We start from the raw sequence: 16,252 nt of genomic DNA, 5'->3' as shown, positions 1-16,252 counted from the left end.
ACATTTAAATATATCACAGATCGTATCGAGGTGGAAGAGGATATCTTCCGTCTTATAGGACCTTATTCCACCAGAGGGCATCCGCTGAAAATCAGGGGAGGGAAATTTCATGGAGACTCCAGAAAGCATTTCTTCACTGAGAGGGTGGTCGATTATTGGAATGAACTCCCACGGCAGGTGATTGAGGCCAACAGCGTATCAGATTTCAAAAATAAATGGGATATTCATGTGGGATCTCTAATGAGGTAAGGGCAGGGGGTGGTGAGCAAAATCAAAGAGAAGGGTCAATAGAGTGGGCAGACTTGATGGGCTTTGGCCCTTTTCTGCCGTCATTTTTCTATGTTTCTATGTTTCTAACTGGCAACCTTTTTCAGAGCAAAAATCGACCACATCAGAACTGATACCAACAAAGGAAACACCGCAAACTGCATAGAACCTAGGAAACAGCACAAAATCAAAAGAGAGAGAAGACCCTCCACAAACCAAATGTCCAGCAGGTAGGTACTGGGAGGAATTCTCCCCAGTCACAGAAACAGAGGCTGTTTATATATATATATATAAATCTTTATTGAATTTCAAGTATTAACAGTCCAATACATATGAAACCGAGCATATAACAAATCATAAGAACATAAGAACTGCCATCTCCGGATCAGACCCATGGTCCATCGAGTCCGGCGATCCGCACACGCGGAGGCCCCGTCAGGTCTACACCTGATATAGTTTTAATTACCCATATCCCTCTATGCCTCTCGTAAGGAGATGTGCATCTAATTTGCCTTTGAATCCTAGCACAGTGGATTCCTTAATAACCTCCTTTGGAAGAGTATTCCAGGCGTCCACCACTCGCTGCGTGAAGCAGAACTTCCTGACATTTGTCATGGACTTGTCCCCCCTTCAAGAAAAGCACTTTCAACTTACAAATAATTGAAAGTAATATCCCCCCTTTACTTAATCAATAATATAAATACAATTATTCTTCCAATCGCCCATTTTTATTTAAAATAATACCACATCCCCCCCTCCCACCCTGGATGTGTGAGGAAATCAGACAAAAATAAAATAGAAATGACAACTATAAAGAAGCAATAAAAGATGCCAATGGGCCCCACACCAAGTTAAATACATTATTATGTCCTAACATTTCAGCATTCATTCTTTCATATTTGTAACTAGAACATAAGTTTGCCCACCAGAAAGTATAATTAAATCAATCATAACTCTTCCAATTGCGTGTTATCATCTGCATGGTTATTCCCGTCATAATTAAGAAAAGTCGGCATTTATAACGGTCCATAACATGTAGTAGTGTTCCACATATTATGACTTCATAAGTTAATAGAATTGATGACTCAAGTACATTAATTTGACCCCCTTCGACTTCCAAAAATTAAGTATCAAAGGACAATAGAATAACAGATGATCCAATGTCCCTATATCAAGATGATAATGCCAGCATCTATTAGATTTAGAACTGTCTAACTTTTGCAAATGAACCAGTTCATTTGTACTCCTATGCAACAAGAAAAAACAGGTTTGTCTCATAGATGCTGCCGCTGTACATTTCAACCTCCAAGTCCAAATTCGTGGCCATCGAGATAGAGTTAGTAATACCCAAATAATGCAATGCTCATTAGATGTCTGCCCTATGCCTGTTTTTTGTTGTCTCTTGTTTTGAGACATTGTATTATGCTGTTCTCTTTTCTGGTTGAATTCTGTATTTTCTTCTGTGTACTGTTCTTTTAATAAAAACATTAATTTTTTTTTTCTATTAAAAAAAATCCATCTACAATATACCACAACTATCTATTAGGTTGACTGAACCAGTGGTGTAGTAAGTGGGGGCCGCCCCACCATCACCTCTCTTCCTTTCTGTCCCAAAGCTCTTTGCTTGCGCAAACAGCATCTCCAACCTGCTGCTGGCAGCAGCCTCTGCTCTCCCTCTGAAGTCACTTTTTGGGTCGCGGGACCAGAAAGTGACATCAGTGGGAATGCCAAGGCTGGCACAGGCAGGTTGGAGATGCTGCTTGCACCAGCGAAGAGTTAGAGGTACGAGGGGAAAGAAAGGCGTGCATGCAGCAGGTGGGTGCGGAGAAGAGGGTGGGAGCACCACTGGCCCGGGCACCTCCTACCCTTGCTAAGCCACTAGGCTGAACAACTCACTAGAAAAAGGAATATTCCCCAAACAATCTTCTCTCTAAACCATATACAGTACTCCCCCGAGATTCGCGGGGGTTCCATTCCAGGAACCCCCACGAATCTCGAAAAACCGCAAATACGGTTTTTCATGGGGGAGCCTTAAGAGGGCAGCAGGAGAGCAGCCGGAGCGCCGCAAGTGCACGTCAAAGCAGCTCCTGATTGGATAAGGCCCGACTTAGTGCAGGAAGAGGCGATTGGAGCGTACCACGAGTGATTTCCTGCACTCGCGGCGCTCAAGTTGCTTTCTCCTGCCTCTCCTGCTGCCCTCTCCTTGTCGGTGGTTTGCAGTCAGAAAATACTGCAAATGACCGGGACCGCGAACTGCCGACCGCGAACCACCGGGGGAACACTGCACCATAATCGTATGCCTATACAAACCTAAAGAAAAAGATATCTATGTCATGATCTCTGATGAAATAATGTAAATCCTGGACAAGGCCAGGCTCTTCTAAATTGTAAATCACATTGAACTCCTTCTGGGGCATATTAGCGATCCATAAGTACTCATGTAAAATAATGTAATGCAAAAGCCCCCAAAATAGGGTTACCGGATTTTCCATCTGGTAAAAGAGGATGTATGACCCCGCCCTGTTCCACCCGGGACTGCCCCATTTTGTCCCCAGGTCCACTCCATTCCGCCCCAGCCCCGCCCTGTTCTGCCCCTTTCCCCAAACTCAGCCTCATACAAACCTTATCTCTTCGGGCTGGGGCTGGAGCGCATCCATGCATGCATGGGTGCACTCTAGCACTGGTCCCGATCTCACCAGCTTTACAAAACCCAGACAAAGTGCCAGGTTTTGAAAAGCCGTCCGGACATGTCCGGGGAAATCCGTTGACCTGGTAACCCTACCCCTAAATAACATGGCAGCAGCGGGAAAAGGTTACAGGAGAGACCGATGGGGTTAGAAGGTAGTAAGTTGACACTGCTCTCCAACTATATGTGTTTCTTGATTTGGTTTCCCTCTTGGCTCAACTACTAAGTTTCAAGTTTCAAGTTTAATCGAATTTGATAAATCGCTTATTACATACTAAGCGAGTGACATTAAAATATATGTTGTACAGCTTAAAAAGGGGATAAAAACAAACTGACAATACAGACAGACTCAGATACATAAGGGAAGGTAAAAGTTACAAAATTACTGTTATTCAAATGAGAAGAAAGAAAAAGCCAGGTAGGGGAAAAACATAAGGATTGGGATAAAATAGTTAAAAAGGATTGTTTAAAGATTAAAAGAAGCTTTAAAAAGAAACGTTTTTAAATTGGTTTTAAATATATTAAGGTCTTTAACGTCTCTTATGTATAAAGGGAGGGCATTCCAGGTGAGAGGGGCCATTACTGAAAATATGTCATGACGTCTGGTTCCAATAATTTTCAAGGAAGGAACCATAAGCAACCCTTGAGTTGTAGAACGCAGAGAACGTGTCATGTTATGTGGAACTAGTAACCGGTCTATAAATTGAAGTTCATTGGTGGATAGTGTTTTAAATACTAGAAGTAGTATTTTATATGTTATTCGTTGATTAATGGGAAGCCAGTGTGAGTCTATTAGAAAGGGTGTTACATGGTCGTATTTTTTTCCATTCTCACTCCCAGCACAGCTCTACTGCTCGTCTTCTGACTCATATCAGGCTAGCTTTTGGGGTGTGCGGCTTGTGTAGCTATAAAGGGCACCACGAACGAGGGGATATTGGTGAGTAATGTGGTGGTGTCACTCCAATATCTTTCTACATCATGTGGGCCAGGAAAAGGGGGGAGTAGGGGGGGGAATGGTGCTGAGTGGAGAAAGAAGGGGATGTTTGGTGAATGGAGAGAGAAATAGGGACGTAATGCTGGAGTCAACAGAGGAGATAATGTGCCAAAGCTGCTCCCAGCAACTGAGGAGCTAATTTCCATTTTTGCAGAAGGCGCTGGTTGGCCTAGTCAGTGCTCCCCAAGCCAACCACTTACTCTCTGACTGCTAGAACATTAGCACACAGTGGGCTGATATGAATGCATGCCTTTTGGTTCACTGATTTCCTGCTCAGCATGTGATCTTTGAGGCTTTCAGCTTGAGGGCAGAAAGCACCACATGTAAATGTGACCCTGACTGCTGAGCTTCCAGAATTTGTGCATGCAGGTGGTGGAGCAACTCACAGGGCCTTCCAGCTTGTGGAACTGCTGTTGTACTTCATTCTGTGTGTTTCAGAGATGAGAAGACATAAATGGTGTCAGGGACTAGAGATGCTATGAGAAGCGGGAGCAGGAGTATGATCCTTAGCAGGAAGAAACGTGAAATGAATCTACTTAGGAGGGATGAGGGATGGGTGACCCTAGCCTGCAGGGGAGGGGCACTAACCAAAGGTGGGGGTGAGAGGGACCCTAATGGGGAGGAGAAATTTAGTAGGGGTAAGGCACATCAGATTGGAAGGGAGCAGAAAAGTGTAGAAATGGGGGCGTGGAGTAGGCCCAGTTGGGTATTAAGCACTCAACCCCAAAACAAAACTCAGACTGCTCATTGGGAGAAGACATGAAGGAAAAATAGAATGAGAAGATTAGGAGAGGAAGAGGGAATTAAGGCACTGAGGAGTTCAGAAACAAGTGGGGATGATCTGAGAGAAGAGAAAGTGTATGGTGTGCACAAGTTAGAGAGGAGGTGTGTTATGTTCCCATATTCATGTGAATAGAGTACTGGGTTTTTTTTGTTTTTTTAATTCTTTATTGTTTTTAATCAAAAACAGTGTCATACAAATGAAAGAACAAAATATATTCCCCATATTGCACTATTATCTATACAGGTAACATAAATATCATTCAATAATTTCATTTTCCTGCATATAATAATATCATAATATATCCTAATATACAATACAAATAAAGAATAAAGTTACCCAAATATCACTATCAATATTTATTCCCCTCCCACCAACCCCCCACCCCGCTGGATGTGCAAAGATAAATAAACCAAAGAAAAGAAGAGATATGATGAAAATACTTTATTATGTTTATTTAAATTTAGTCAATAGGCTCCAAATTTTATTAAATACCTCACTAAAACCCCTACATTCTGCGTTAATTCGTTCATATCTGTATGTAGTACACACATTCACCCACCAAAATGTATAATTAATTCTATCATAGTTTTTCCAATTACTTGTAATCAATTGAATGGCTATACCTGTTAGGATCATAAATAGATGATTCTTATATTTATCTAGATTGGGTTTCACATGTAAAATTTTCCACAAATTATAGCCTCATATGACATTGGAACATTTGAATCTAGTACTAAATTTATTTGTCCCTAAATTGACTTCCAATATATTAATATAAACGGACAAAAATACAACAGATGGTCCAAAGTCCCTATACCAGTATGACGCCAGCATCTATTAGAGTACGGTTTTAAGATGTAAATAATGTTCCCTGTTGAGTAGGGTTGCCAGATTTTACGTCAGTAAAATGTGGACCCCTAGCCCCGCCCCCATGCCAGTCGAGTTCCACCCATCCCCACCCTGTTACGCCCCAGTTTCGCCCCCCAGCCCCGCCCCCACTGCCTGTTCTTCGAGCAGAAAGGCATGTGCGCGTGATGTCACCACGTTGCATCTGCGCAACTGCGCATGCGCGGAGACCCCCTCCCGACACGACTGGGCAGGGAGGAGTTATGGGAGGGCTTTCTAAGAGTCAGGTTTTGAAAAGCCGTCCGGACCTCCGGACATGTCCTCAAAAGGAGGACATGTCCGTGGAAATCCGGACGCCTGGTAACCCTACTGTTGAGGGTTTAATGAATGGAGTCCCTGGTTCTCCATGTGCAGGGCTGCAGTGCAGAGGGCTTAGACATGTAAACAGAGTGTGTAGTGGACTCAAGTTCCCAGGGGGCTTTGCTGCAGCCTGTGACTATAGCCCACCCTTCTCTCTGGCTCTGTGTGAGCTCAGAATCCATATTGTCAGAGGGCACATGCTTTAGAGCAGGACTGTGCCTTCATCTGATTTTACACATTTAATTTGCCAGCTTCTAATTAATCTGGTGTTGTTAAGTTTAAAGTACAGTGTCACCATCTTCACAGAGAGTAGTGAAAATACACTCCCAGTCCTCAGCCCTTGGGATACACTGGTTGAGGGATGGATTTGAAGGGAGTAGAAATCCATAGGTCTACAGAAAAAAAACTCCACCCTAGATCTCTCTCTCTCTCTCTCTGGCTCTCACCTCCCCCGCTTACCAACTCCTTGGCCACTCCCATTTTAAATCTTTGGGCAAAGGCAACGAGTGAGCCTGCTGCCATCGGCCTACCCTGGAAGTCCTTTGGATCCACAAAGAACACTACAACTGCACCCATCCCTCACTACGTTGGGACTCAACTACCATAACTGCGAAGGACCAAGCATACAGCCTAGGAATACTCCTGGACTCTAACCTGTCGCTTTCCAACCATATCTCTAAGGTAGTATCTTCCTCATTTTACTACCTATCTCAGCTCCAAAAAATAAGGAACTACTTTTCTGAGTCTGATTTCACCCAACTACTCTATGCCTGTGTCCTCTCCAGTATGGACTACTGCAATGCCCTATTCAACAGTCTCACAGCAAAGAACCTACAATCTAATGTAATCTAATCTTCATTTTATATACCGAATCTACTCCCTAAGGAGCTTGACTTGATTTACAGTTCGTTAAAAAATGAAACATAACAAGTAAAAACTGTGGGATAATAACAGAAATTGGTTAGATTAGATGGATGGAAAAAGTTAGAAAAAAGTATGTTGAATTGCTTAAAATTACTACACAACAAACAGACTGCAGATAATGTACAAGATGGAGGCGCTGTTTATTAATAAATGCAGTAACATATACAACCTTATAGCCAACCAAGGGACCCGACACGGTCCGTGTTTCGGATAATACGCCTTCCTCAGGGGTCCTAATGAATTTAAGCATAAATACTTAAGATGATGTGTAAATATAAAAAGGTGAAGCAAGCAAATGGTGATATGACAAAGGTGATAGTGTCATACAAAAACATATTAAAGAGAAATAAAGTGAAAATGTGCAAATAATATCCGGTGTCTCTAAGTGTGATTGAAATATATAATGATATAGTGCAAAAGGATGCAAAAATTTTTATGACTAGAATATCACTGAATGAAAAACTAGAAATAAAGTGACACATGTCAAATGAAAAATAATTAGTATCAACATTGGGATACGTGATAGACGGAAGAAAAAAACCACAAATATCAGAAAAGAAAAGAAAAGGGAACCAGAAATAGTGATGAAACGAGAAATGGAGCAGACCAACAGTAATAATAATCCAAATCTTAATAGCTGGAAGTGATACTGCATAATGGGAAAGGGGCAGTATCACTTCCCTTCCGGCTATTAAGATTTGGATTATTATTACTCAGAGAAAACAAAATTTTTCATAGCAGCGCCATACCCACTCGACACTAAAGCACCAATGTGCATCAACAATTCAACCCACTATGAAGATATTGGGTGTAACACTGGACCAAAACCTGACCATGAAAGACCAGGTGGACTCGACCAGAAAAATCTTTTATACCCTCTGGAAACTTCGGTCCATCAGAGCTTACTTCGATGCCTCATCATTTCGAATTCTAGTACAATCCCTCAGTGGCGTACCAAGGGGGGGGCGGGAGGGGCGGTCCGCCCCGGGTGCCAGCCCTGAAGGGGTGCTCCCGGCCTTGCCGTTCAGTCCCCCCACACCCCCGAAGGACCGCTCGCCCCACTGACCTTCCTGCACCACCTGTGAAGCAGCAAGCAGCAGGATCGCGAGGTCAGCTATCCCTAAGCTGCTTGGGCGCTGCTTCCTGCGCTGCGGTCCCGCCCCTCCTCTGACGTCAGAGGAGGGGCGGGAACGCGGCGTAGGAAGCAGCGCAGGGATAGCTGACGTCGCGATCCTGCTGCGGCTGCTTCATAGGTGGTGCAGGAAGGTCAGTGGGGCGAGCGGTCCTTCGGGGGTGGTGGTGGTGGTGGGGATTGAACGGCAAGGCCGGGAGCATAGGTAGTGCTGCTTCATAGGTGGTGCGGGGAGGCCAGGGGGGCGAGCGGTCCTTCGGGGTGGGGCGGGTGGGCAGGCAAGCAGGCATTCAAGGGGGAGGGGGGGTGACAGGCAGGCAGGCCTTCAAGGGGGGGGACAGGCCTTCGGGGGGGGTGCAGACCTTCAAGGGGGAGGGACAGGCCTTCAAGGGGGGGCAGGCAGGCCTTCAAGGGGGGACAGGTCTACAAGGGGGGACAGGCCTACAAGGAAGTGGGCAGGCCTACAAGGGGGTGGGACAGGCTTTCAGGGGGGGGTGCAGGCCTTCAGGGGGGGTGCAGGACTTCGGGGGGGTGCAGGCCTTCAAGGGGGGGGCAGGCCTTCAAGGGGGGGGACAGGCCTTCAAGGGGGGGACAGGCCTACAAGGGGGGGGACAGGCCTACAAGGGGGTGGGACAGGCCTTCAAGGGGGGGACAGGCCTTCAGGGGGTGCAGGCCTTCGGGGGGGTGCAGACCTTCAAGGGGGGACAGGCCTTCAAGGGGGGGACAGGCAGGCAGGTCTTCAAGGTGGGGGGCAGGCCTACAAGGGGGAGGGACAGGCCTTCAAGGAGGTGGGACATGCCTTCAAGGGGGGGTGCAGGCCTTCAAGGGGGGACAGGCAGACCTTTAAGGGGGGACAGGCCTTGGGGGGGGGGGACCCTGGTTTAGAAGTACACAGAGGGAAGGGGGTGTTCAAAGAGACGTGCATATGCCAAACTTTGGGGGGGATGAAGAAATAATGGGTCTGAAAATAGAGGAGAGGGAGAGAAATGATGGACCATGGGATTTAGGGAGGGAAGGAACTGAAAGGGAGAGAAATTGGACACAAGGGATGGTGTGGAGGAGGAATAGAGATACTGGATAGGAGGGTAATTGGGAAAAGAAAGGGAGAGATGGTGGACTCTGGGGTGGTGGGGAAGGAGGGAGAGATGCCGGATGAAAGGGTAGTTAAGAAAAGGTGGATCTGTGGAGGGAGATGAAAAAAAGGAAAGATACCAGACTTCCTGGGGAGGGAAGGGAAATGGAAAGGGAGGACAGAGTTTGCAGATGAATGGTTAGCACGCAGAAAGAAGAAAGAAGGAGACCCTGGCAAGCAAGTTATCAGAAGAAAACCAGAGCCTTGGACCAACAAGATTTGAAATATAACCAGACAACAAAAGGTAGAAAAATTAATTTTATTTTCTGTTTTGTGATTATAATATGTCAGATTTGAAATGTATATCCTGACAGAGCTGGTGTTGGACTGCAAACGTGAGCTAGGATTTAACAGAGAGAGGAAAAGTCCTTTTTGTTTCTTTATTTTATTTACACCACAGCGCCAGTGTGGTTAGGAGAAGCCAAAGGGGGTGAAAAAGCTATAAAACCCACCAGGAGTTTTGAAAAAAATCACCCAACTGGGCAGGAAAATCGAATTGAAAAACCAATTCAATAGGCTGAATCGAATCGAAATTTTTTTTCCTGAATCTGGCAGCATTAGTTTGCGCTACTGTCTTAGACTTTAGGACCTGGGATTGGGGAGAGATGGCATCCTCAGTACTTTATAATGCAAGTGAAACGAGGATTTGGTCAGACTTTTGAAGGGTCTGCAGAAAAAAAATATTGTATAGGCCGGGGACATGAAACAGCAGGAAATGGGAACTTTTCTTCCTTCTATTTTTGTGAATGGAAAGGCTGAGGATGTCAGAGAGTTCAGTTAAAATATGTGCTTTATAAGAAAATATAATAATGTGTTTTATAAAGTTTATAGCATAGCTGGCCTACCCAGTGAGGTGTTTCTAGTGGTGGTGGTGGCAGCGTGTCAATGTGTTGAGAGGAAGAGGTGGTCTGGGAAATTCTGCTGAGCAAACTCCGGGCCCATTTCCACCCCCCAGTTAGTCCACTCCACTCAACTGGTTCACACACTGAATGGGTCATTGGGTGTTGTGTTGGGATCTCTTCCAGTGGTTTATCAGTATCTCCTTCTGGTCCAAGGAAGGAAACTTTGTTATCCTTAGCATTGACCTACAGAATATGTTTGTAACAGCGCTGCTTGTGTGGCATTAGGCTATGTAGTGATCGAAAGAAAAAAACAGACCTTTGCACATTTTTGCACTATATGGTGGGTGTATGAGGAGATTCACATTTCCTGCACAGCTAAGTCCATGTGAAGTTACCTTGTGCTGTATTTGACATCTAGCAAGGTCTCTGTTTGAAAGGAAAGATCTAAACTTAAAAATGAAGTGGCCAGAAGTTATGGTAAAAGCAGATAGTGTAGCTGGTTTTAAGAAAGATTTGGACAAATTCCTGGAGGAAAAGTCCATAATCTGTTATTAAGACATGGGGGAAGTGTCTGCTTGCCCTGGATCGGTAGCATGGAATGTTGCTACTCTTTGGGTTTTGACCAGGTATTAGTATCCTGGATTGGCTACCATGAGAATGGGCTACTGGGCATGATGGACCATTGGTCTGGCCCAGTTAGGCTATTCTTATGTTATGTTCTCATCTGTAGGGGCCTTTGTTTTCACTTCTTATTTTAATGTATTTTTTTTCTGGGAACTTATCAGTGTTTTTTATAATGGGAACAAAAATGGAAGAGAATTAATGTGTGTGGGATGAGGGGGTAACTAATTAATTCAGCTAAATAATTCAATCCACTTCAAACAGATATAGGAGAACTCACGCACCATTCACACACCCTCCAACCAAAAACGTCAAAAGGAAAAAAACTGTTCGACAACCTCCTAGCCATTCGAGCTGCAACACTCGACCCCCAACCCTAAAACCAATTGACATCGACCACATACTGCAAAACCTTCAAAAAGAAATAAAAACCCTTCTATTCAAAAAACACATAAAACCGAACTAACACAATCAGAACTGTCCCAAGCATCACCTGCAACTACTCCATATGTACTTCTGATGTCATGACAATTCAGACATAATTTATGTTATGTTATGTTATGTTTGGAATATAAGAAAATTTTCACTGCCTGTTTCTATTCTGACCATTTATTCCGTTTCATGGTCATTACAAAAAATATTTTTTTACATGGGGGGGGTGTCAAAAAATGATGGGCCCCGGGTGCCACATACCCTAGGTACGCCACTGCAATCCCTTATTCTGAGTCAACTCGATTATTGTAACATCGCCTACTTGGCACTCCCCCAGAAATACATGCGGCGATTGCAACTGGTTCAAAATACAGCTTTGTGGATTGAAGAAGTTTGATCATGTGACACCTTCCTATCGACTTTTACACTGGCTATCGATGGAGGCATGTGTGAAATTCAAGTTTGGTTGTTTTTGCTTCAAGGTACTTTATGGCTTAGCCCCTAAATACATAACAGACCTTTTCTCTTTCTCAACCAACAGACACAAGCGAAGCTCACACCTGAACTTCATTTCTCCACCGGTTAGAAGTTGTAAATTTAAAAGTCATCATCAACATCTTCTCGCACATCAAGCAGCATTATGGGGTAAAGACCTTGAACAATTGCTTGTGCCTACTACCTATGGAGAATTCAGGAAACACCTGAAAACACATCTATTTCTGAAATACTTAGGAAACCAACCTATTCAATCTTAGTCCTTAACAACCGAGCGCAAGAACCATCTGTCGCTAAATCTGTACTTTGTTCATTCAATCTGTAACTCTGTTTATTCACTCAATCTTTAACATTTCCAAGCATTGTAAACCGCATAGAACTTCACGGTCCTGTGGTATATAAACTGTTATTATTATTATTATTGGTCTGCTCCATTTCTCGTTTCATCACTACTTCTGGTTCCCTTTTCTTTTCTGATATTTGTGGGTTTTTTCTTTCGTCTGTCACGTATCCCTATGTTGATACTAATTGTTTTTCATTTGACACGTGTCACTTTATTTCTAGTTTTTCATTCAGTGATATTCTAGTCATAAAAGTTTTTGCATCCTTTTGCACTATATCATTATATATTTCAATCACACTTAGAGACACCAGGATATTATTTGCACATTTTCACTTTATTTCTCTTTAATATGTTTTTGTATGACACTATCACCTTTGTCATATCACCATTTGCTTGCTTCACCTTTTTATGTTTACACATCATCTTAAGTATTTATGCTTAAATTCATTAGGACCCCTGAGGAAGGCGTGTTATCCGAAACACGGACCGTGTCGGGTCCCTTGGTTGGCTATAAGGTTGTATATGTTACTGCATTTATTAATAAACTACGCCTGCATCTTGTACATTATCTGCAGTCTGTTCGTTGTTTTCTGCTTGCTGTTGTTTACTGCAGACTACGTTGGATTTTCTTTCTCCCTTTTGTGCACTAAAATTACTACACGACAGCTAAAATCAAATTAACTATTGTGAAAACAACCAGGTTTTTAAACTTTTTCGAAATTGAAATCACTGATCTACCAGTCTTAGAGAATCTGGAAGTCCATTCCAAATTCTCACCAATTTAAAAGTAAAAGATTTACTAAGCTTCCCAGTGCATTTAATACCTTTTAGAGAAGGAAATGCTAATTTGTGAATTGTTGTAATTCTTGAATACCAGGATCTAGAGGAATTCCCACTAAGGGGAATCAAAGAGTCAAATATTCCATAAAGGAGTTTGAAAACCTCACATGCACACTTGAACTGTATTCTAAGATGGAGTTTTCTCAGCAATACAAAAATACAAAATGCGGCAATCAGACTTCTAAAAAACCTCCATGCCAGTGACCCTGTCTCCCAGGCTCTATCGTCGGCTCGCTGGCTACCTGTAGTCAAACACTGTGTATTCAAGGGCCTGATGCTAGCATTCAAAACCTTGCACGAAATGGCACGGGTTATATGATGACCAAGCTTACTCCATACATGCCGAACAAGTCCCTCCAATCCCAGGATGAAATACGCCCTCTGGTCATGCCCTTCAACTGCAAACTTTATAAAGAAATAATTAAAAAAAAACAAAAAAAACCTATAAACTGCCAAACAACGTTCCTACTTCCACTTTATAGCAATCCACTGGAATCAACTGCCCCCACAGATCAGATCCCTTAAAGGACTCCTCAGCTTTAGAAAAGCAATAAAAACACATCTGTTCACCTAACTCCCCAACTAAGGCCGACAGATTACAAAGAAATATTAATGTATATCAATTATGTGTCACATTAGGATAAAAACTTATATTGATAAATCTTGCACTGTAGCTATGTCAAATTTATCCTGTAAATTGCATATCTATAATAATAAAACGCTAAGCGTGCATGCGCACTCATAAGCCGTGTTCCCTGATAGGGAAGTGGCCACATGAGTGCGCATGCGCACTTACTACATCACCAGGGATGAGCAGAAGACTCCATCAGCAATTGCACTGGCCGGCCGACACCGGAGCAGGCCAGCGTGCCTCCACTGCAGCGCCAAAGATCTGCTGCCGAAACAAACTCCACCCCAGCATGAAGGGAAGGGTCCGGCCAGCCGGAGGCGGAAGGAAACAACCAAAAATAACACTTCCGGGGCAGGCAGATAGTGCGGTAAGGGTGAGCCGCACCTGCGTCGGAGAAGGCTTCCGACGCAGGCGGCGGTCGTGAGAGGAGCCGCCGGGAGACAGCCAGAACGCGGGAAGTCCACCAAAACCCCCCACAAAAAACAACCCTACTGTACTACCATATAGATGCCACCTGCAGCCATAAGGGCTATTGGGGTTGTAGACAGGTGGATATAGTGGGTTTTGGGGGTGTTTTGGGGGGGGCTCACCAAATCCTATAAAGGAGTTCTGGTGAGATGTTTATGTGGCACCCTTTTTGTGAAGTTCACAGCAGTGCTCTGTAAGGTGCCTCACTGCTGTGTTGCCCTGTCTGGGTGGCCAGTTCTTCACAATGCTGGCCCCTCCCACGTCCAAATGGTCTTGTTCTGGGCGTTTGGAACTTAAACAAATTTTTAGTCAAAAATATGGCATAAAGATAGACTGGCAGTCTGGATGATCAATGGCTTAGACGTCCAACAGATGATTTTCGAGAAAAACCAATATTCTAGATGCATTTTTCAAGAATGGACATTTTACCACTGCTGACTTTGGGCATCTAACATCATACGTCCGAATCAGACTTAGACGTTTATTTTGATTATGCCTCTCCATGGTATATTGGTATTAGATCCCTAGTATGTGTCAAGTAAGATAAAACTTGTATTGAAGAACCTTGCCCTGGAACTAAGGCAAATTATAACCTGTAAACTGTATACTATGGGGCTCATAATCAAAACTTAAACATGTCTAAAAATCTGCCCAAGTCAGCACTTGGACAACATAAAAGACAGGTCATCCAAATGCTGATAATCAAACCAACCTTCTGGACATATCCAGGGACTATTTAGGCCTCTGGATGCCGCTGTGTGCCCAGAGCCAAAAGGGACGTATCTGGAGGAATGGTTAGGGCGGTATATGGGTGGAAAGTGGGCCGACTTAGACTTAGTTGTCCTGCAGGGATAATCAAATGTTTCACGAGTCCTCCTGGACGAAACTTATACGTTGTGAGTCAGATGATGTAAAAGCAGGTATAAGTGCCAGAAAGGTATCCAAAGTGACCAGATAATCACTACAGAGACAACGTAAAGACCCACACACACTCCCCCAGTGATCACTGACCCCCTCACACTGCCACAAATATCAGAATAAAAGCGTTTATACCTATCTCTGGAACATCAGCACCTGCTATAGGAAAGCCTAGTAGAGCTGCATGTACAGTAGGTATCTCAAATAGCATGGGGGGGGGGGGGCTAGTGAACCATAAAGAGGAGGACCCAGGCCCATAAGCCACTCTAAACACTACATTGATGGTGGAAAATGTGAGTCCACCAAAAAACCCCACAAAAAACAAGCCTACTATACTGCCATATAGATGCCACCTGCAGCCATAAGGGCTATTGGGGTTGTAGACAGGTGGATATAGTGGGTTTTGGGGGTGCTCACCATATCCTATAAAGGAGTTCTGGTGAGATGTTTATGTGGCACCCTTTTTGTGAAGTTCACAGCAGTGCTCTGTAAGGTGCCTCACTGCTGTGTTGCCCTGTCTGGGTGGCCAGTTCTTCACAATGCTGGCCCCTCCCACATCCAAATGGTCTTGTTCTGGCAGTCTGGATGATCAATGGCTTAGACGTCCAACAGATGATTTTCGAGAAAAAACAATATTCTAGATGTATTTTTCAAGGATGGACATTTTACCACTGCTGACTTTGGGCATCTAACATCATATATCCGAATCAGACTTATTTTGATTATGCCTCTCCATGTATATTGGTATTAGATCCCTAGTATGTGTCAAATTAGGATAAATCCAGTGCAAATCAAAACCTGTTAATTGTATATTATGTATGTTTAACCTATAACCCGTTCTGAGCTCTTTGGGGAAAACGGGATAGAAAATGAATGAAATAAATTAAATTAAATATTCAGGATTTAATTGACTTAAGGATAGAAGCAAGATGTGTTTTAGTATTCAATCTTATATTCTCTGAGATGCCAAAAGCGGAGAATGCAGATGATCCATTCCTTTGGGAGAATCCAAGCAGTCCAGATAAGCATTTAAAGTCTTAAGTTCTTGTTACCATATACAAAACATTTTAGCCTTGAAAAGTGCTTTCAAAAGCAGTGCATAAGCATGCCATTGTTTGCTGGGGGAAAAAAATGCATATTGCTGCTTTACATGTGGATGTCAATTTCATTTAAACGTATATATTTACAGAGAAAATAGAAAAAGGAACTATGTCATTCTTCCTAAAATTAATTTTTATAATGAGTTAAATCAGGGGTCCCCAAAGTCCCTCCTTGAGGGCCGAATCCAGTTGGGTTTTCAGGATTTCCCCAATGAATATGAATTGAAAGCAGTGCGTGCACATAAGAACATAAGAAGTTGCCCTCACTGAGTCAGACCAGAGGTTCATCTTGCTCAGCGTCCCGCTCCCGCGGCGGCCCATCAGGCCTAGTGCCTGAACAGTGGTCCCTGATTAATTTTGTAACTTACCTCTAATCCCATCCCTATAATCTACCTCTACTCTTATCTGTACCCCTCAATCCCTTTGTCTTCCAAGTA

General features: G+C 43.6%; 1 protein-coding gene across 1 annotated transcript in view; it reads left to right on the top strand.

The window, feature by feature from the left end:
- Positions 1-374: 374 nt before the first annotated feature.
- FCHSD1 (FCH and double SH3 domains 1) overlaps positions 375-16,252 on the top strand; it is a 185,830-nt gene continuing 169,952 nt past the window's right edge. The window contains exon 1 of the mRNA XM_033927510.1: positions 375-497. The gene's annotated coding sequence lies outside the window, so the exon portion shown is untranslated. The remainder of the gene's footprint in view (positions 498-16,252) is intronic.

Source organism: Geotrypetes seraphini, chromosome 18 (genome assembly GCF_902459505.1).
Source record: "Geotrypetes seraphini chromosome 18, aGeoSer1.1, whole genome shotgun sequence".
In the NCBI taxonomy this organism is placed as follows: Eukaryota; Metazoa; Chordata; class Amphibia; order Gymnophiona; family Dermophiidae; genus Geotrypetes; species Geotrypetes seraphini.
Note: the sequence above shows the minus strand (reverse complement) of the source record. Positions and strands in the feature narration are given on the sequence as shown.